We start from the raw sequence: 22,059 nt of genomic DNA on the forward strand, positions 1-22,059 counted from the left end.
AGGAATTTCAAATAAGTCTAATGTCATTTGAACTTAAGGGATATGAATATAATGTGAGGCTTATTTCAAAAAAAAAAAATTAAATAAAAATAAAATAATGTGAGGCTTGAATTGTGAGATAGTTCATTACTTAAATACAGAGTAATAATTTTGAAAATAAAGTAACGTTTTATTTTCATTTTTTATTTTTCATTTTATATACATTTTTAAGAATTTGAATTAGATTTGTTTCAAAACAAAAAAAAAAAGAATGTGAATTTTTTGAAAGAAAGAAAGAAAGAAAGTGAATTAGATAAAGAAAGTATTGAGGTTTATTTTTATTTATTTATCTATTTATTTTATTGAAATAGTATTGAGGTTTGATTAATGAAGGGACAAGCGTTACAACTTACAAGTACGAGTATAATATTAAAGTAAGATTAGAGTAATGAAACTTTAATTTAATGCAAGATTTAGTTTGACCAAGCATTTATTCATAGTCATTATTTGTTTCTCCGGGTCCAAAATGAAGTTGGTCTTATCCGTTTAAATATAAAGAAAAGGGGTTCGGAATGTGTAAACTGTATTGAAATTGCGGCATTTAAACTTTAATCCTGGTCACCAACATAAAAATAATGTAGTACGAGTAGAAAAAGAAATAAAGAAATGAAGATAAAGGAAAAAAAGATCTAATGAATACAGACAAAGTGGAGCCCAAGTAGGTCAAAGTTTGAATGAAGTGACTTGTCTCCTCTCTACTAAGAACTCCATGTTGTGTTTGCCTTTGCCATATGAGTTTTCAGAACAACTGTTCCAACTTGTTTGAACCTCAATTTACGAAGTACATACAATTAGCTGCTCATTAGCTGGTATAGAGGGGTGAGCATGGGTCGGATATCCAACTCATTATATTTATAATATTGCATACCTAATACTCTTTTCGTATATACTACCTCTATATTTTAATACTCTCTCAATATTTTATTATAAATCTGGCTAACAAACGCCTCCATAGCATTGGATAGACATTTAAAATACTTACCTAGAGTGACATTAATTTCGGAAAGTATAATTGTTAATTTTAATTTAATCTTTTTATTTGTAGCTATCTTATCTAAGAGCAACTCCAATGACAAGCTTTTTAAGTTAATTATCATTTTAGCTACGTTTTGCTTCAATGACTAGCTATTAGCTTAGCAGTAGTTGTTGGATAGAAAATACATGGAAATAGCTTAATTAGTGCAATGAACATTTTATTTTGGCAAGTTTAATTCCCAAGCAAATTAGCTTGGCAAAGCTAATTCGCTTAGCCAAACTAATTGAGTTTTCTAGCTCCAATGGTCAAGCTAGTAGCTAGGATTTTATTGAAATTGCAAGCAAGTCACTAACTACAACCATTTGAGTTGCTTTAACACACCCGGGTGTTTGTTGTTAGCATTTGTCTTTTAATATTTGCCCTATTTTTCTTTTTGTGGTCGTATTTTATTACTTGTGCTATTTCCTTTCTTTTGAAAACTTTTGACAATAATTTACTAATTTTTTCGCCACTAATGGTTGCCTGGTATCACATTTTTAATATTATTCATATTTACTCTCCTCCCCACTTAGAGCACCCACAATGGGTGACTCAAGACCCTCCCTACAATACTCTCTCTCCTATTTTGAGCCAACTCACCATTGTAAAATGTGACTCATGGGTGAGGCTCCTCCCTCTTCTAAGTCATTGGCAACCTCGCCACATGAGCCTAGTGACAAAAGAGAAGATGACAAATGACAAAATTTTGCATTTTCATTTAATTTTTTGAGGGAATTTAAGAGGAAGAAAGTTAGGCATTTGTAAATGCATAACTAGGGGCAAGGTGGTCTTTTTGCGCTGTATAGTTGAATTCTAGCTGGGGTCCCGTTTTGCTTTTGTCTGACATCGTTATGCTTTATAGCGTATTTTTGTATTTCTTTTCGTATGTAAATTATATCTCGTACGTTTTACGTATATGAGCTTTGTTTTTATCTTCTGATTAATTCGAATTCAATTCTTCCCTCTCTCATTCTCTCTCCTCTGAGGTCGAATTTTCCTCTTCTTTCTGTGTCTGGTCACCTTCCTCCTTCTCCCCACCCTTTGTTCTTCTTAAATTATACACCGTTGTCCGATTTCTGTCGCGGTGGTCGTGGAGCCGAAGAACACTATATGTAGGCCAACTCAAACCTCCAAACTAGTAAGTTTTATGATGAAAATGTAATGGGTATAACCTAAATCGATGTGTTGTTAGGATTTTGATAATGGTTTAAGTAGAATTTGTAGTTTATGAAATCGATTTTGGGTTTGATAGTGATTGAATCTGGTATTGGGCAATTTTGAATTTTAGGGTTTTCAATTGTTTTTAATTTGTGTTATTTCCTCATTTACTCCTTTTCAATTGTTTATAGTTTGTGTTGTTCTTCAATTTACTCCTTTTCAATTGATTGTAGTTTGTTTTGTAGCCCAATTTACTCTCTTTCCCTGGCTACAACGATTAATCGGGTTTTTGAATTTGTTGAAGTTATCTTTTTTTCTCAATTGAAAGAATTTTTTTTTTCTCAATTGATAGAATGCCGATTTAGGGTTTTATAGTTTTATTTAGCGTCGATTTTAGGGATTAAAATGTGAGCGTAAATTTTGTCATTCCCACAAATTGATTCTAAGGGTGTAGGATTTTCCCCCTAGTGGAGCTGGTTGTTGACCACTAGACTAAGCTGGTTAGGAATAATGTTATGTGGTTTTGATGGTTTGCTGGTTTTGTTGGGTTTGAGAATATTTATTGCCACTTTGTTTGAAATTGCAGGTAGAAGAAAATTATGAAGAAAAAAGTCTGTGGTTCGGAATTTAAGTTGGCAAAAGGGGGTTGTGTAAGGATTTTTTGTGTGTATATTTGTAAGTTTTTGATATGAATATGAAATATTTGGTTTGGGTATTAGGTCACTTTGAAGTCTTGTAAAGGAGCTGTGAGGCAAGGGTATTCTAAAATACCTAAGGGACAAAGGGTCTTCTAAAGTAGTTGTCCCTAACAGCAAATCAAATGGTAAGAATATGAATTCCAAGCATTATACTAAACGTGAGGAATGTAGTGAGGAGGAAGATTACCATGGGTCAACTAATTCCCAATATGGGGATTCTGTTAAGGAGGGTGAAGATGAAAAATCAAGCTCTGAAGTATTGAAGGGACTGTTGATGCATTTCTTACAGAGAGACAGTAAGAAGAGGAAGTCAAAACATAATGATAAAGGTTCAATGAAAATGCGTAAGGTATTATTGTGGTTGATTCCTTTTTTTTTTTTTTTATGCTGATTTTTTATAACAAGTAAATGATATGATGCATGTATTTGTCAATTAATTGATATGAATGGTATGGTTGTGTTGATTTTTGTAGGCCGGAAAAAGTGAAGGACATAGAGTGTGTGCTAGGGGTTAGGTGATTAAGACAGACTTTGAGAATGTTGGCAAGGTATGAACTTATAATGAGTGTGTAATATTTTATTGAAAAATTATGATGGTATGAACTTATAATGATTGTGAAATCTTCTATTGACAATATTGTGTTGTATTTTAATTCTACAGCAGCCTAATATTGTCTGTAGAGTGGAGTCATCATTTTGTGCTGCAGTGCAGAAGTTTGATGATGACCGGAGGAAATTAGTTAGAAGGATGGGTTTTGAAGGGTTGTTGAGTTTGGATATGAAGAATATTCCACGACAGTTCTGTAGGAGTTTATAGGTACGAATGCGGAAAACATGAATCATATTCGTATAGCACCTAATCCCAAGATCGTGCATAACACATAAAGAATTAGAATTTATACCTTTGAAGCGTGATTCCACATGCGATCGAACAAGAACAGGGGAGGTAAAGAACCTCAAGCGCGATTCCTCTACTTGGTCCACAGGCACAGATTAAGACCTCCACTAATGCTAGTTAGTCGCAATCGAACACTTCAATTGACCTTCTATGGAGAAGAGAGAGCAACAAATCACGAACCACCACAAGGGGTGGGGATAGGTGCATGGTACAGAGAGAGAGAGAGAGGTTTTTGGATTACTGGTTGCTTGGTGCACAATTAACAGTTAATTGTGTTGTCATACAACCCTAGGCATGGACTTTGTTTATAGATCTCATCTCTAAATAAGAGTCCATGACAATCCTATCTCTAATCTAACTATACTATCCCAATCCAATTCATGATTGGTTACTTGTTCACGAGGCCCATAAATGGGTCTCTAACTTGCTTAATGATGTGTCTATTTTATATAGTATTTTACCCCCGTCCCTTGGTCATAATTAGTAGTGTTTATGGCTCTTTTGAGCCAATTTTAATACTAATTTGTGTTTTCTAGTGTTTTCGTAGTCTTTGTTGAGTTTTGTAGGAAATTGCGCCTTTGGAGCATTTTCTCGGGTTTTTCATGAAGCGACTACGGGAATTAGAAGTGCACGACCATCTTTGAAGCCCAAGGCCGGTTAGAGTCATCGAGCCGGTGATTAAGGGCTCGATAATTGGGATCCCGAGGTATTTGGACCGAGTATTCAAGACCCGAATAGGAAATTCGGATTGGGCCAAGAAATCAAGCTCAATCGAAGTCCGAGCCTCAAAGTGGAGCAAGGGCCCGATCGGGCAAAAGGTTGCACGATCGGGCGCGGCGCGGCGTTGCTGGTGCTGTGCGTGCTTATAGCGCGCCCGATCATGCGAGCGTCTAGCATGATCGGGCGATGCTGCGGAGAAGGAACGCGAAGAAAAAGGCGGGCCCGATCGGGCGGCCCTTCGCCCGATCGGGCGCGTGTTTCTATAGGACCTGATTAGTTAGTTTTAATTCTTGTTTTAGGAAACGTTTAAGTACGAGATTTGTACGGAATTTGGATTATCTTCTTTCTTAGACTTTCTCTCTCTACTTAGGATTTTTCTCTCTCTTAACTCTCTCTCAACTCTTGTTCTTAATTATTTCCATTAATAAAGATTAGTTTGGTAACGATTTCTCTTCTCTTAATCTTAGTTGTTAATTTTACTCCTTTCATCATGACTTGTTTTATTGCTTTGTTTAGTTTAGTTTTTAATATGTGTGAGTAGTTTTAATTCTAGGGTTTAAGAGGATCCATAAATAATATGAAGGGGAAATTTGTTGTTGTTGATTGTCAATGCTAGATTAATTTCCTATTGATTGATTTAATGCTCTGTGACTAGATTAGCCCTGATCTTTTATGCATGAGTTTGACAATATTGATTCGAGATTCGAGAGATGAGAATTGATGTTTAGGTCTAGTTTCAATAGGCAAATTAATTTATAAATGGTTAAGTCGAGATTCGAGAGATGAGATTTAATACCGGTAAATTAATTGTGTGATTGTAATACGTAGCGAAAGCCCTTTACAATCTGGTTAATTGATGCGTTGATGATTGACTATTATTGATTATTGGTATTGCATGATAATTCTTATTAAATTGTTTTAACGTTTACAATTACGGCTTGTAAAAGTATAGCAATATTGAATTGATGAATCGAGCAGATGTTAATTTGATATTAAAGGCTATTTTCAATAAGAACTTAGATCTAGTAAATTGCGAGAGCCTGTTAGATCTATGTTGATTAATAAATTGCGAGAGCCTGTTAATCATGTTATTTATGCAATGTCAATGATTATTTACTATATTTTACCCTGGAGTATTATCTATTGGTGAACCTATGCCATAGATCCTTTTATATATTATTTTCTCCCTATTCTCAATCTCCGTAGTTTAGTTTCTTATTCAAATATAAATATTGGTTACTTCATAATCTAGATTATTTTAGTTAATTAGGAATAGAAAGACTTGTTTCCCTGTGGAGATCGACCCTACTTCCCTATCTACTTTAGTTAGAGGACTTAGGTATTTACTTTTGATTAAGGGATACGACTTTACCTTGTCACTTAACCCAATACCTTTGTTGTGTGACCTCATAGGATCCATTCTAGTGGGCTTTAGACTATTTGACTAGCCTAAAGATCAATGATCATAGTCTAGTAACAGATAATGATGACCCAAAAGAACGAACTTATTATCTCCATAATAGTGATTCTTGATATATCTAGTAATTGCACTTATCGAAGACAGAACTCCTTCAATCTCCCACTTATCTGAGACGAGTGCACAATATTCAAATTACTTAAGTCAATGTGTGTCTATTTGATAATATGATTGCATCTCATGTCGTGATCATATTAATTTACAAATCTTTTCTTGAGAAACTGAGTTAGAATTACAAAACAAATGATTACTTTGTAATCCATTTGAGTACGACCATACATTTTCTGAATTCTCCCTCCTCAAGGGGCAAAAGACACATTCTTAATTAAATAGGTAGACTCAATCCAATCTTGCGGCAACCAAGACTCCCACTCAGATCATGAGGTAACCAGGAAACACCCTTTATAATCTCCAGTTACGGGAAGAAGTTTGAATGTACACAATTACATCAATCATTGATTTGAAATCAATGTTCCACTCATGTCAAAGGAATCCACTAATATATCCGGAAGCTCTATACTTGAGCTTCAAAGTAGGTCTATAGTTCGATCATACATTATTCATGCATATCCATGTGATTGACCGAGCATCACTACCTCCTATAGTCCATGAAACTGTGCCATCCAATCAATCTTACATGCTAGTCCATTTATTGAAATCATTAATGTCTAGTTTAATGATTCTTGAACTAGGAACTTAAATAATATATGAATTTAGTTCACCTATGGGGTTTCATTCACCAGGTTATTTAAATAAACTAACCTGATGAGCCCATTAATCCATAATTATTTTGGACATTTTATTTGATATTGAAACCACGATTAAATAAGAGAAATGATAAATTTATAATTCTGCAAATGAATGTATTACATATGTAATAAGTTTTTCTCAAAAACAAATACAACTTAAATTACATAATTAGCTTCAATCCAATTGCACTAGTGTGCTTCCCATGCTGAGGCAATGAAAGGGGTTTAGTAAGTGGATCAGAGACATTCTCATCCGTATAAACTTTGCACATCTTGGCATCTCCTCTGATAACGATCTCTCGAATGATGTGATACTTCCTCTCAACATGTTTGGATTTGAAGTGTGACCTAGGCTCCTTTGATTGAGAAATGGTGCCATTGTTGTCACATTGCAACTCGATTCCCTTTTGAGCACTTGGTACGATATCCAGCTCAGTTAGGAACTTCTTTATCCAAACTGCTTCCTTAGCTGCTTCAACAGCAGCCAAATACTCTGATTCTGTCGGAGAGTCTGCGACACTGCTTTGTTTCGAACTCTTCTAGCTCACTGCTCCTCCATTCAGACAGAAGATGTATCCAGGCTGGGATTTAAAATCATCTCTGTCTGTTTGGAAACTCGCTGTAATACCTCGTATTTTCATACATATTTTCTAATTAATTAATTAAGAAGTATTTTATAAAAGGGTATTTTAGTAAATTTATTATTTGGAGCCAAAATAATATTTGAATTTTGGTGCCAAAAGCATTTTGAAAATTAATCAATTTTTTGGATAAGATATATTATCCATTTATCCTATTTTAAAAACCGAATTATTTACATATTTCGGATATTTTAATTAAAGAAAAATAATATTTTATTAATTATTTTATTTCCAATAATAACTAGGATTTTAGGATTTTCCATGTATGGAAAATCTGATTTTTCTTGATTATTTATTGGTAAATAAATGGTATTTAATTAATTAATTATTTAATTATTTATTCTATATTATTTATAAAATTATTTTATTCCTTAAAAATCGAGAAAAATCTTCCTAAATATATCTATAGGAATCCGAAAATTTGAGCTATGGTAAGCTCAATATTTTCGTCCCTCATGAATTATTTTGGGGGGAATTTATTTGGTAAAATTATATTTTTAATTATCTCCTGAAATCTCTTATTTTCCTTAATTCTAATTCTCCATCTTTTTAATATCTCATCATTATATTTTCTTGCCATTCATTCTTATTAATTATTCCCCAAGTAATTCTAATTTCCTTATTATTTTTCATGACATACATACCTTCCATATTCAAGTATACACAATCGGCCCGGGGACATTCGTACATGCCCTTCTTAGCCCCCAGGACGCTCAGGGCTGCTCTCTTTCCTATTGACATCGACTGGTCACGATTAAGAAGAAGAGAGCTACTTCAGCCGGCGACTTTCGCTAGAGGATCCTTTCGACAACTCGTGCGTCGGTGAGTACTTCAACAACACATGTGCATCTTTTTTTTCGATTTTTTTTTATTTTTTAATGATTTTCATGTGGTTGTGTTTTGTAGATCGATCTTTGTCATTGGAGTTTCATCGTCAGAGTCCCTGAGGCTGTCTGGTCTAGCATGATTCGTTGCCGTTTTTAGGCCCTTTATCAGGGGCTTCCAGTGCTCCTGAGGACATACGCTTGGTTTTTAGGCGAGCGTGTTCTCTGGTAATCTTCATCCGAGGAGCCTGAGGTTCCTACGGATCCTTCGATCCGGATGTTGCGTCCGGACTTGCTGTCTACCGAGGATCGAGCTCAGGCGATCCTTGGGTATCCAGCGGAGCAGCTAGTGCTGCCAGATGCATCCTACCAGGATTTCATCGCATCCTGGCTGACTCTTTTCCCAGATTTTGTTCCGGTTACTATATTTCCATATGTTTTTTTATTTTTGTTTTATTTTTGGAACCTTGACTCTTTTATTGCATTTTCAGCGAGTCGAGCTAGGTGGTTGGGTGCCTCCTACGGCGGAGGTCACGTATACTGATTCTTTTGGATCGGTAATTCGTGAGATTCTCCCAGCAGCGGAGGAGGAGGACATACCGTTTATTCCAGAGACGGATGAGTCGGTATGTTTATTTTTATATGTATTTCTTTTTATATTTTTTTTCATATACGTTTTTTCGTTAACTGTCCTTGTATTTGGAACAGGTACCGCGAAAGACCGTGAATGGCATGGTGAGGACTATGCGTGCTTTCCGAGCTGCTTATCAGAGAGGCCTCGTGGCTTTATCATGCCGTGATCATTGGATGGTCGCGGTAAGTTTATTTCTTTTTCTTTAATCAAAGTTATTACACAGTTTGTGTATTCATCTTTGTTTGGATTTTGCTGGATGTACAACAGCCGTCCGGGAGTTGCTGAGCATCTTGACTTCCTTTGTATTTTTTTGTTTTTTGGAAACAGATGTACATATTTATTATTATTATTATTTTTTTGTTGTACTTATGACACACATTTTGTATATATGTTATTATATATATATATGTATATATATATATATACACACACACACACATACATACATTCATATATGTTTGTATAATTGTTTCCATGAATATTTTTTTTAGCAAAAAAAATTTCGATGGAGGGATAGGGTTCCCGACTTACCCCCCTAGAAAAAAATAACAAAAAAGAAACAAAGAAAGGGGAACAGGAAAAGAAAGAAATAAAGAGAAAAGGAAAATAAGAAAGAAATAAGAAAATAAAAGAAAATAAAAATAAAAAATCGTAAAAAGGACACAAGAGTTAACAAAATTAAGCGTATGATTAGTCATAAGATTTCGTCAATATTTCGTTATTATGTATTTCAAAATACGGAAATAAATCTAACCAACATGTCGCGACAGACCAGACGTGCGCAACTGGATGTCTTGCGCACGGCTGTCGCGCGCATGTAAATTCGTTGCGCGCGCCACCTTTGGGTGAACTTTCTTTTGAGCGAAACTTGTCGAAAATTTTCCCCTTTTTGGTCTATTTAAACGTGGTTTTGTGTAGGCTTTTGATATCTCGCATTCAATCGATTAGTAGTGCTATAAAGAATTAAACTCTCTAAATTCTTTCCCACTCTTTTTTTTTTTATTTTTTTTTATTTTTTTACATATTGAACAATGGTAAAAACCTTTGAACAACGGTTGAAGCAATGGGTCACTTCCCTTTCAACTGAGGATAAACTAGCCTTTAAATTATACCACCTTGACCCTCTATTGAGTTATATGCAACTAGTTATAAACTTTGATTTTCTCCATGTCGCTGTCAATCATTAGGACTCGAACCATCATCTTTTTATTTTCAAAGGGGACAAAATTTTCCCATTATCTGGCGAGTTTGAGGCTTACTAGGCTTCCTTGCAAATACTCTATAATACCCCGTATTTTTATACGTATTTTTCTAATTAATTAATTAAGAATTATTTTATAAAAAGGGTATTTTAGTAAATTTATTATTTGGAGCCAAAATAATATTTGAATTTTGGCTCCAAAAGTATTTTGAACACTAATCATTATTTTGGATAAGATTCATTATCCATTTATCCTATTTTAAAAGCCGAATTATTTATATATTTCGGATATTTTAATTAAGGCAAAAGCTATATTGTATTATTATTTTAATAGGTCCGAAAATTCCAATTAATTAGCTGATAATTTCGGATTTTCCTATGTGAAAATCTGATTTTTATTTAGTTAATTTATTTTGTGAATATTTGGTATTTTATTATTTGATTATTTATTACAATAAATATTATTTACACAATTATTTTTAATTCCTTAAAACTAGAAAAATATATTTTTAAATACTAAATAGGAGGGCCGAAAATTTGAGCTTAGTAAAGCTCAAAAATTTCGGCCATCCCATGTAGATTTTGGGAAAAATATTTTGGTAATTTGTATTTTTAATTATCTTCTTAAAATCTCATATTTTCCATAATTCTAATTCTCCATCTTTTTGATATCCAATCATTATATTTTCTTGTCATTCATTATTCTTAATTATTCCCCAAGTAATACCAATTTCCTTAATATTTTTCATGACATACATACCTTCCATATTCAATTATACACAATCCCTTCAAATATCAAAACTTTCCTTAAATCTTTGCTCACTTCTCCAAGTAATCTCTTAAACCCTAATTACCATAATTCTTCCTACATTTTCCTACCATAATTCATGCTCATACTAGCCTATAAATACCCCTTCATACCTCTCACATTCTTCACACCAATTCTCTTCTTTTATTCTCCTCAATTTTACACAAATCATCCCGTTCATCTTTGAAGCCAATTTTCGGGCACTTCTGGTCAGTTTTTGGGGTAGTTCTGTTTCACATAAAGTTGTTCCTCTAGAACAATCCTTGATTTTAGGCTCAAGAATCACCCAATTCGGAGCTATATCAAAGGAGTTATAGCCTCTGAAAGTTCTGCCTATTATTTCCTACGCAAATCCAATTCTTTTCTTCTCCTTTTCTTTTATTCAATTATTATTATTATTATGGGAGATTAATATGAAATTATTATGAGTAGATTTAATTATTTAAAATCAGATTTTAATAATGTTCATGTTGAATTAATTTAAGAGGTTCATGTACATATAGTTGGGAGGGTTTAATTTAATTATTTGTGATTATTTGTTAACCTTATATTGATTAAGGTTATATTTATTTGTAGGGTGTTTTTGATCAAGCTACTTGAGAGTTCTTTTTAAGTGTTGTTGGCTAAGTAAAGATCAAGGTACGTTTGGTGGCTAGATACCTTGAAAGTGATCGATTTGAATGAAAATGTTTGAATGATTTATGTTGCTTGAATTAAATTGACTTGAATTATGGTTTATGAAATAAAAGTATGTTTAAAAGGTTGGTTTTAATAATTAAATTGGAGTATTGATTTTTATAACATGTTTTGATTAATTAATTTTTTATTCATGTTTAAAAAGGATTGATTTTGAAAGCAAGTTGGATTTATGGAAAAGGAGTTTGAATTTTTTTCATTAAAGGTTGAATTATTGGATTTAAAAAAGGATTTATTGAATCATCGATTTATTATTATGCTTTATAAGCATGTTAGTAATCCCACTATGCGGATTTGGTTTATTGATAAGGCCTTGGACTTTGTATGACCTGGTCTTTCCTCAAAAATAGCCTTGTAACATAAGGAGACTAGCTTGGGGGGTGTGCACACTTAGGAGAGGAATTGGTTTTACTGGTTTTATTGGTTTATTATGAGGAATTGGTTTTAATATGAGGAAATGGTTTTAAATAATTGGCATTGGTATTATTGGTTATTGGAATTATTGAGAATTGGTTTTAAACCATGAGTTTGGAATTATTGGATTATTTATTAGAAATTGGTTTAAAAGCATGTTTGCGAATAAATTGAGTTTAATGATCTTGCACTTATCGTACTTAGCATATTTTGCTAACTCTTACTTATTATTTGTTTTGGTTCGCCCTGTTTACCGTAATGGTAAGCAGTGTTGCTTATTTTCAGGTTGGAGTCAATAAATGATGCATTGGAGTCCCGGGATTGGTTTTCACTAAATTAGGAATTTGGTCTTGTATCTATTTTGAGTACTCATAACATTGGTTACTATTATGGTTATTATTAATAAAGAAGAGTATTTGAGTTTCCGCTGCAAAGTATTGTTATTTTTAGTAAGTTGAGTAGCCTTGCGTAATCACGCGGCGGTAATACGCCTAAGTCTATCTCTACGGTATAATTATACAGATAATACTAGTATTTCCGTAGAGGGAGATTTGGGGGTGTTACATACTCTCCCCGTGACATCTGCCCCTAACTTAGATCCCAAACCTGTATTTCAAAGATTTTTTGGTTTGAATGACAATGATATGGCTAACATTGGAAAGAGAAGAAGGCGTGGATTTAATTCAATTTATTGAACAGTTTGTCGCCCCTCATGAAAACTTGACTAAACAACGTTTTAAGATTTGTGCTTTATGTTATTGTCTTGTTGTCAATTGTTTACTAAGGATAGACAAAGAGTACGGAGATTATTCCATGGTGTCCATAGTAGAGCAAATAGAGGGGTGTCAATCACCCGATCCTTTAGCTTTGGCGGTAACCGTTCTATGCTTGAATCGTCTTAGAGGAGACCCTAACGAGTGGTTTCACGGGAAGTCCTCTCCTATTACACGTACGTTTTTTTTATTTGTAATGCAAAAAAAGTTGGGGAGTTGTGCTACTTGACCAGCGGAATCTTCTCCGATGCGAGCGGATGGCGCACACAACTGATTTTGATGCGCGCGCCACCTACTTGTGTAATGTCGCAAATTAATTTTTCTTCTTTTTTTTTTTTAAGATTTGGCTCATGGAGCGTTTGCTAATTGTTGATCAGCCATAAAATCTTGAGGCTAATGGAGTGAGGACATTCCCTGGACGTCAACTTCTCTACAAACACAAGAATGAAGAAGAATGGACGTCGTTTTTCTGTCACGGGGTTCCTAACATACGCTTTGTGATTCCGTGGTGGAACATAAGTAGTATGGTTGGGATTAGTTTCAATTGTCCCTATATTAGGCGTTTAGGCCTATCTAGTACTACTTATATCTTTCCTTGCAGGGTGATGAGATAATACAGAAAGAAACAAATTATTCCCCCTCTAGATTGTGATGCCCCTAAGGATGTGGTCTTTAAACCTGAACGGATTCCCCGTTAGATGGAATATTGGTCAAGTCTCCCTAGATGGGTAGTAAAAAATCCTACTGTGAGTATTGTGTTATCCTTTTTCTACAAGGCTTGGATGAATGCGGCATACAAGGGTGAACTAAACAGGGCTCGATCACAAAATCAAGCTGCCTCGGCTCGCAATCCACCCAAACCTTTGATGCATTCGACCACCACTACTCCTCCTAGTGGCCAAAACAAAGGAGTGAGAAGAAAATTAGACTTCTCATCTCCTAAGGCTCGTTCAAAGGAACCAAAGACAAAGGCTCCTTCTAAACTGCGCAACAAGGGGTGAGGATTAAAGAACCTTCATCAAATACTCGCAAGAAGACTCCAACAATTGCTAAAGGAAAAGGAAAACAAGTTGAAAAGACCCCAATTCCTAAATTGAAGAACAATGTTTGGGTTAAGAATAAAAGAGAAGGGGAAAGCTCTAAGAGTGTTCAAACTACCGCAATGGAAACTACTCCTCCGTCGACTGTGACAATTTAGGATATAGTAAAACCTTAGAGTGTTACACAAATAATTTAATTCCAATAAAGTGTAATTACTACTATGTTTTTTTTAATTTATTATCTAGTTCAATAATGCCTCTTTTTTTTGAATTTTGAATGGAATAAAATGACCTTTATTATTTTTTTATATGACCGAATCATAAAGATTTCCTACGTATTCGTATTACAAAATCAGGTCTTTGCTTAGTTCTTTGCAATGTTTATATTGTTATATATACTTTTTTATATTTTTCTTCAACCTCTTATATAGAAATTGAATGAAAAATTAATCAAACTTTGTTTAATAACTTAAATCAAAGCTTAATTTTTATTTTCCGAGTATATGTTATTTTCGAGAAACACCCTCTTTTTTTTATCGCAAGTAAAAATTGCAATTTTATTCAAGCGCAAAAATTTTGGGTTTGCAGTTCGTCATCAGGTGGAGCGCGCAACTTCTAAGGTTGCGCAAGCCTGTCACGCGCAACTGATTCCGTTACGCGTGACTTCCGCGGGCAACTGATTCCGTTGCGCGTGACATCACCGCGTAACTGTTTTAGTTGCGCGCGATAACTATGCTACGAGTGTTAAATTTTTTTTCGCAATATTACCCCCCCCCCCAAGTGTGAAGAGTTTTTCGTGATGTTCGAAAAAATCTGAACACTTGAATGGTCTATGTTTAATTTTTAAATTACCCCCCAAGTGTTATGAACTTCACCATGTTATTCGGTAAAGTGCGTAACACTTAGAAACTTTTAATTGAATGTTAAAGCAAAATGATTTAATTAATGAATGAACGAGTTTATCCGGATTTCATATGTAATATTTTGTAAGTCAATCAATGTTTATTAATTGGAAAATTTCATCACCTCCAATATCCATTAATCTGACAGCTCCTCCTGATAGAATTTCAATTACGCGGTAGAGTCCTATCCAATTAGGTTTGAATTTTTCTCTTGGATCGGTTGGTGGACCCCTAACCTCTTTTAGTACAAAGTCACCTTTTTTGATATTTTTGGGTCGTACCCTTTTGTTAAAATGTTACGCAAAGTGTCGTTGGTAGAATTGTACACACTACTAAAAATTGGCCAAATTGCGACCGGCGCAAACGGTCGCAAAAAATAGTAAAAACGGTCGCAAAACATAATTGCGACCGGCAACGGTAGCAACATGGAGGTCGTTATTATCTTGGTCGCAAAAAAAAAATATTACGACTTTTTGACGGTTGTAGATTTTTAACGGTCGTTTTACCTATTTTCAACGACCGTTAAAAAACGATCGCAAATATTAGAAATTGCGACCGCCTTATGAAACGGTCGCAAATATTGAATTTAGCGACCGTCATAAGCCGTCGCTAAAAGTATTAAAAAAAACAAAAAAAAAAAGAAAAAGACCCACCCTTAAACCCAGATCCCACCCAAACCACCACCACTGCCCACCCTACACAACCACTAGTCGCCGCCTCTACCCACCATTACCTTCACCCACCTTCAACTACCCATACCAACCACCACCCACCCACCCTTAACCCAGAAATTCGAACACAACAATTAAACCCATAAATTTGAATAAAAAAATTCAAACACCACAATTCCAACCCAGAAATTCGAACACAACAATTTAACCCAGAAATTCGAACAAAAAAATTCGAACACAACAATTAAACCCAGAAATTCGAACAAAAAAATTCGAACACAACAATTAAACCCAAAAATTCAAACAAAAAAATTGAACACAAAAATTAAACCCAGAAATTCGAACGAAAAAATTCAAACATAACAATTAAACCCAGAATTTTAGTACAAAAAAATAAAATAAAAAGTACAATCGAACCTAAATTCGACAAATTAACCCACAATTCCGAACCTAAATTCAACAAAAAATTTGAATGTAAATTCGACAATTAAACCCCACAAATTCGAACCTAAATTCAACAAAAAATTCGAACCTAATTTCGACAATTAAACCCACAAATTCGAACCTAAATTCGACAATTAAACCCACAAATTTGAACATAAATCCAACATAAATTAAACCCACGTTCATATGGTCGAATTCGACCACAAAAACTCCAGATCTGGAATTTTTATGGTCGAATTTGACCATTAACACCATAAATCATTTGTTGCTTGTTGAATTTATCAAAATTTGTTTATTGCTCAGTTAAGAATCACCAAAGAAGATTAATTAAGGCAGCTAGCACTGGTGTAAAAGAGAACGGAGGTAAGAGAAGAAGAGGATAAAGGAAAAGGAGAAGAGGAAAGAGATCGGGGATAAGAGGAAACAAAAGGAGAAGGGGAAACTGATTAAGGAAAGAAGAAGAGGAAATAGAGAGAAGGAAGAGGAGAGAGGCGTGAGAAATGAAAAAAATGAGAGAGGGGAAGTGCAGCGGCTGTATGCTTATTAGGGTTAGGGTGTGCTTCTCTCCCCTTTTATATAACCCCTTTTTTTTTAAAAAGAATAGATTTTTTGCGACCGACTCAAACGGTCGCAATTGTAGAAATTTGCGACCGACTCTCTCAAACGGTCGCAATTGTAGAAATTTGCGACCGACTCTCAAACGGTCGCAATTGTAGAAATTTGCGACCGACTCTCAAACGGTCACAATTGTCCAAATTTGCGACCGTTAGTAACGGTCGCAACAATATTATTTTTATTTTGAATTATTTTTGACATGTATTTTATTTTTAAAAACTATTTAAATGCCTTTGCGACCGTTTTATAACCCAAAAACGGTCGCAAATCTGCGTCCGCTTTAAAAACGGTTGCAAATCTGCGACCGCTTTCAAAACGGTCGCAAATTTAATATTTTGCGACCGTTTTCATGACGGTCGTAGAAAAACGGTCGCAAATTGGCCGAATTTTAGTAGTGTACATGACGCAAAACTCTTAATCGTCGCTCATCGAGGAATAAAATCTCTTCATACCTCGCTCTTACCCATTCAGCTTCCGGTAGCTTACTTTCGAGTACGATGCGTAGGGATGGTATTTCCAGTTCGACTTGTTGAACTGCGTCCATTCCAAAAACTAAGGTGTACGGAGTTACTCCTATTGATGTTCGTATGGACGTTCTATAACCCCATAGAGAGAAGTGAAGTTTATTTGTCTAGTCTTTATAATTTTCTGCCATTTTCTTAATGATGACTGTTATGTTTTTATTTGCCGATTCTACAGCTCCATTCATTTGAGGTCTATATGGAGATGAGTGATGATGTTTTACTTTATAACGAGTTAAGAGGGTCTCGACTTCAGCTTTGAATTGAGACCCCTAATCACTAATTAGTTCGTGTGGATCGGAACTCCATATCTACAAAATATGTTTGTTTTGAGAAACTTTGTGACATGTTTAAGAAGTGATATTCACGTAAGAAGCAGCCTCAATCCACTTGGTAAAGTAATCGATGGCTACTAATACGTACTCGTGCCTTCCTGCTCTTGTTGGAGAAATTTTACCAATTATTTCAATTCCCCAAGTCGAAAAAGGCCAAGGGAAAGTGAGATTGTACAGTTCGGATGGTGGAAGGTGTTGTAAATTAGCGAACATTCACTACCACAAAATAGGGAATATAGAACGCCTAAAATAGGGAATACAGATCGCCTCACCGGCGCTCTTCTGAGGGGGTGCCCTATAAAGTCTACAGAACGCCTCTAAGAGGCGATCTATATCTAACAGATAGGTGCTTCATATTATATGTAAAAAGTAAATAAATAACGAGGAAAATAGAGCGGTTATCCTAGCATAGGCGCTCTTTATCTATATAAAAATAGGACGCCTATCAAAGATAGGCGCTCTCTATTCCTTACTTTTTTAATAAAAAAAATCATAATAATAATAATAATAATAATAATAATAATAATAATTCATACGTAACAACTAAAACACCATGTAACAAAATTAAAATACAAGTATTTCAATGATAATATATAAGTAAATTACTTGAGAAAAAAAATTACATTACAAGGTTTCTCACATAACTAATTTATTGTGAATGATAAAATTTTGCCTTTTCTAAAAAAAAAACAACTGAAGAAATGCATCGACTTCAATTGCCTTCAACCACCGCAATCATCCAAGTATCCAACCAACAGGGCTTTGGTTACACCAATCTCAACCACGCACCAAATCTATTAATAGCGCACAAAAATAGATAACCTGTCCCAAACACCTTCAAAGAATGAAAAATAAAAAATTAATCAAAACTATAACATACAAATCAATTGATAAAAGATAAAAATAAGAAATTGTTACATGAAAATCAATTGATAAGGGATGAAAATCAGAATTATGACATGCATGAAAATCTAGTGATAAAATCATGAAAATCAAAAATTACAAAACATGAAAATCAATTAATAAAAGATGAAAAATCAGAGTTTAGAACATGAAAACCAATATCCCACAGATCTAAAATAATTGAGAAGTTAAACAAAATTTTAAAATGGAAATCAAAATTTTAAATAAGAATTTCATCATGAACTATAGATCGGAAACAAAAATAAATAAAAAACCAAATAAATCATATTTATCACTTAAATAAAAAAAACGAATTTAAACATTGAAATTCGAACACAAATGGGATTATCTTCATGTATCATCGCATTATGGACTTCACAATTCGTTTCATAGCAGCAACAACTCATTTGAACACACCCAGATCCAAACCCACCACATTTCTTCGATCTATAATTCTCACATCTAGATTGAATGCAATCAAATTTAACTTTGAAAATTTGAGGGAAATGATACACAAAAGCATGCGTTGGTCTTGATTTTAAAACCAAAAAACAAATTTGGCCTCCTGGGGTTGGAGAGGAGAGGAGAAAGAATGAGGAATGGAGTTGAGAAGATAGAATGAGGAGAGAGAAAGGAGAGGAGGGGGCGGCGTCGAGATAAGATGCTGGTCATTTTATTTTAGGGTAAGATTTCTATTTTTTTTTTTTACTTTTTTTTTAATTATTCTAAAATCATATAGAGCCCCTAACTTAGAAAGGCGAACTATATCTATAGTCATATTTTTTATATAAATCATATGTTACAAAGCGCTTATCTTACATAGGCGTTCTATAGAATGCTATAGATTGCCTATCTATCTTGTCAGCTCTCTATTATGCGTTACTTATTCCCTATTTTGTGGTAGTGATTTGACACTCTGGACATTTTTTAACATATTGTATGCAATCATGTTCCACAGTGGACCAATAGTACCCTAGTGAAATTATTTTAGCAAGCATTTTACCATTCATGTGAGGTCCACAAACACCTTTGTGAGTATTCTCCATGAGGCGTGTGGATTCGGGTTGGTCTATACACAATAAGCTTTGACCATTAGGTCTCTTTTTGCATAATTAACCATTTAATAGACCATATTGGGCCGCGAGTGTTCTTAAGGCTCGTTGGTCTTTTGATGATTGACATTTATGTCACTCTTAGGGAGTAGTTTTAGAGTTAATTCCGTGTTTATTTTCTCTTATTTTCCTTTTATTCTCTTGTTTTCTCGTTAATAAAGTTTCTAGTTTTTTTTGGTAATTTTGGAGTGTTTTAGTTTAACTTCTTTATTTTATTAGTTTTAGTTTTATTTCTCGCCTAAAAACCACAGACCCACCTTCATTTACCACCGTAATCAACCACTTTCAGCCACCCTAATGAGCGTCATTTATGGCGCTCAAAAGAATAAGATTTAGGTCCTTTTTCTATATTTTCTTTCTTTATTTTCCTATAATTTTCTTAGTTTTCCTTGTTTTCCCATTTTAATAACTCATTTTGAGTTTTGATTAGTTTTTATGAGTTTTTCATGATTTTAGTCCTTAATTCATAGATTTAGTTTTATTTCTTTTATTTTTACTTTATTTATTCCCATTTTGTTTATTTTATTTTATTTGTCTTTTATTTTCTCTCATGTTCGGTTGTTTGTGTAGGTGAGTGCTCGAGACAAGACACGAGTTAGTTTGTCATATTCAGAGTTTCGATGTTCAAGCTTGATGTTTTGAGGTCTTAGCTTCAAAATCAATTAAGCGTTGCAACGAAAACAAGCCAACGAGTCTTATCCCATCTCACTGCCCTTTCGCTGCCAACATATCCTTCACCCCACTATTCTTATCCTTCAACACACCAAGCTCCCCTGCTCCCAGCCAACACAACAGCCGCAACTCCTAGCAGCCAACACCCATAACAGCCGCACAAACGACCAACTTCCACCAGCTCCTACCAATCGATACACCACCGCAGCCACCTATTCACCAATTCACAACCGCCACCTGCCAGAACCACCATCACCCACCAGCCACTCAATGTCGCACCTGCCACCTCCTATCACCACCGAACAATAAACGCCGCACCACCAATCCTTGCCACCCATCACCCACATCAACCGCAACCACACACCCAAACCGGCAGCCTCAACAAACCACCATTCAACCCGCAACTCCAAGCAGCCACCAACCGCAGCAGTTGCAGCCACCCCGCAACACCAAGCTCCCCAACTCATCCCTCAATCCCTCACAGCCATATCCAACCAACACCCCCTTCACCGAGCCGCAGCGCAACCTAATTTGCAACCACCAATTGCCCGCAATTGCAGCAACAACAAAACAAAGCAGCAGCACCTGCACCACCGTCAACAGAGCAGCCACCACCAACCTCCAACTTCAACCACTCATCACCTCACGCACACCACAACGACAACCACCAATTAACAACTACACCAGCAGCGAATTCTGGCCACCATTCTTCACCATTTCGCAAGCCACAAGCCTTAATTTAGCCCCAATTTGATTGGAGAGCATCGCGGGCGTGCAGCCCTGTCAGAAGGCACACGCAATTGGAGTCCAAAAACAGATTTGAGGCAGTAGCATTTGCGCAACCTCTGCGCGACGTCTTCGCGGGCGCGCAATTGTGGGTTCAATCACAAGCTTCTCACGTGATTTTAATGAAGATCGAACGGCTTGAATTGATGCTTGATGAATGCTGTTGAAGATGAACGGTGGCGATTTCACGATGAAGCTTGATGATGGATTTTGATGGGGGGCAAAGCATGGGATTAAAATCCCATTTAGAGCATCCAAAGGGAATCGAAGAAGAAGAAATAAGGGTCTGATAGTTTTATGGGCTTTGTATAAATACTCATTTTTTGGGGGTCATTAGGAAGATTAGATTTTTATTCTATTTTCTTAATTAGTTTTAGGAGAGCTTCTCTCTCTAGGGTTTTAGAATTTTAGGTTAGAGTAGTTTAGAGAGAGAAAGTGAGGGTTTCACCATTGTTGAGCTTGGATTTTGAAGAAGAAGATTGATTATCTTGTTTGTAAAATTTCATCTTCAATCAATGAGAATCTCTAACTCTCTCTCATCTATTTTTTTTGCTTTTTTTTTATTGTTTTGGTTGTTAGTATTGCTTGTTAATCATGTTTATTCTTGATTGTTTTGTTAATTAATCTTGTTATTGTCATGATTAGTGTGTAGTTTTCTTACGAAAAGAATTGGTGATGGTGTAGTTGAATCTCAAGTATGCTTTGATATTGAAATTGTTGTGATTGTGATTAAAGTCTTTGTTTTGCATATCTTAGTAGTTGTTTCTCTTGGGTGGCCAACCATTAGTCATAACTAGGTGGATTGACCTAGGTTGTAGCGATAGCTCGGCTTAGAGACTTCCATTGAACGGTTTTGCTAGATTATTACCTTGATTTGCTCGACCTAAGACGATAGTGTAGGTTGTTGATGAATCAAGAAAGCAATTGACTCCAATAGGATGTTAGATTGTGTCTTAAACCGTTGATGTGTGATTCTTAATTCGCGTTCAATAACAATTTCATGTCTATTCATGCTTGAGTGCAAACTCACCTAAACCATTTCCCCCAATGTTTTATTTCTTGTCTTAGCCTGTTTAGACCTTAGTTTAATTATCTCTTATTCCGGACTAACTTAATTGTTGATAGCATTTGGTAGTGTTTACTCGTTCCCTGTGATTCAACCCTTATGCTTGCCTTATACTCGTATTAGGTTTGTTTAGGTTGTATAAATTGTATTTGATCTAGGGATAGACATTTGACGACGTGTTTATTCCCCTTGTCAAATTGGCGCCGTTGCCGGGGAATGGCTTCCATTACCGTTGTGTTATCTTATT

At 35.1% G+C, this 22,059-nt stretch overlaps 1 long non-coding RNA gene across 1 annotated transcript; it reads right to left on the bottom strand.

Moving 5' to 3' along the window:
* Window positions 1–17,827: 17,827 nt before the first annotated feature.
* On the bottom strand, window positions 17,828–19,087 carry LOC110695556. The gene is made up of 2 exons (XR_002506116.1): window positions 18,498–19,087; window positions 17,828–18,108 (listed from the first exon to the last, which is right to left on the bottom strand). It is a non-coding gene; the product is annotated as an uncharacterized LOC110695556 (long non-coding RNA).
* Between the last annotated feature and the right edge of the window lie 2,972 nt (window positions 19,088–22,059).

Source organism: Chenopodium quinoa, unplaced genomic scaffold (assembly GCF_001683475.1).
Source record: "Chenopodium quinoa cultivar QQ74 unplaced genomic scaffold, ASM168347v1, whole genome shotgun sequence".
Lineage (NCBI taxonomy): Eukaryota > Viridiplantae > Streptophyta > Magnoliopsida > Caryophyllales > Amaranthaceae > Chenopodium > Chenopodium quinoa.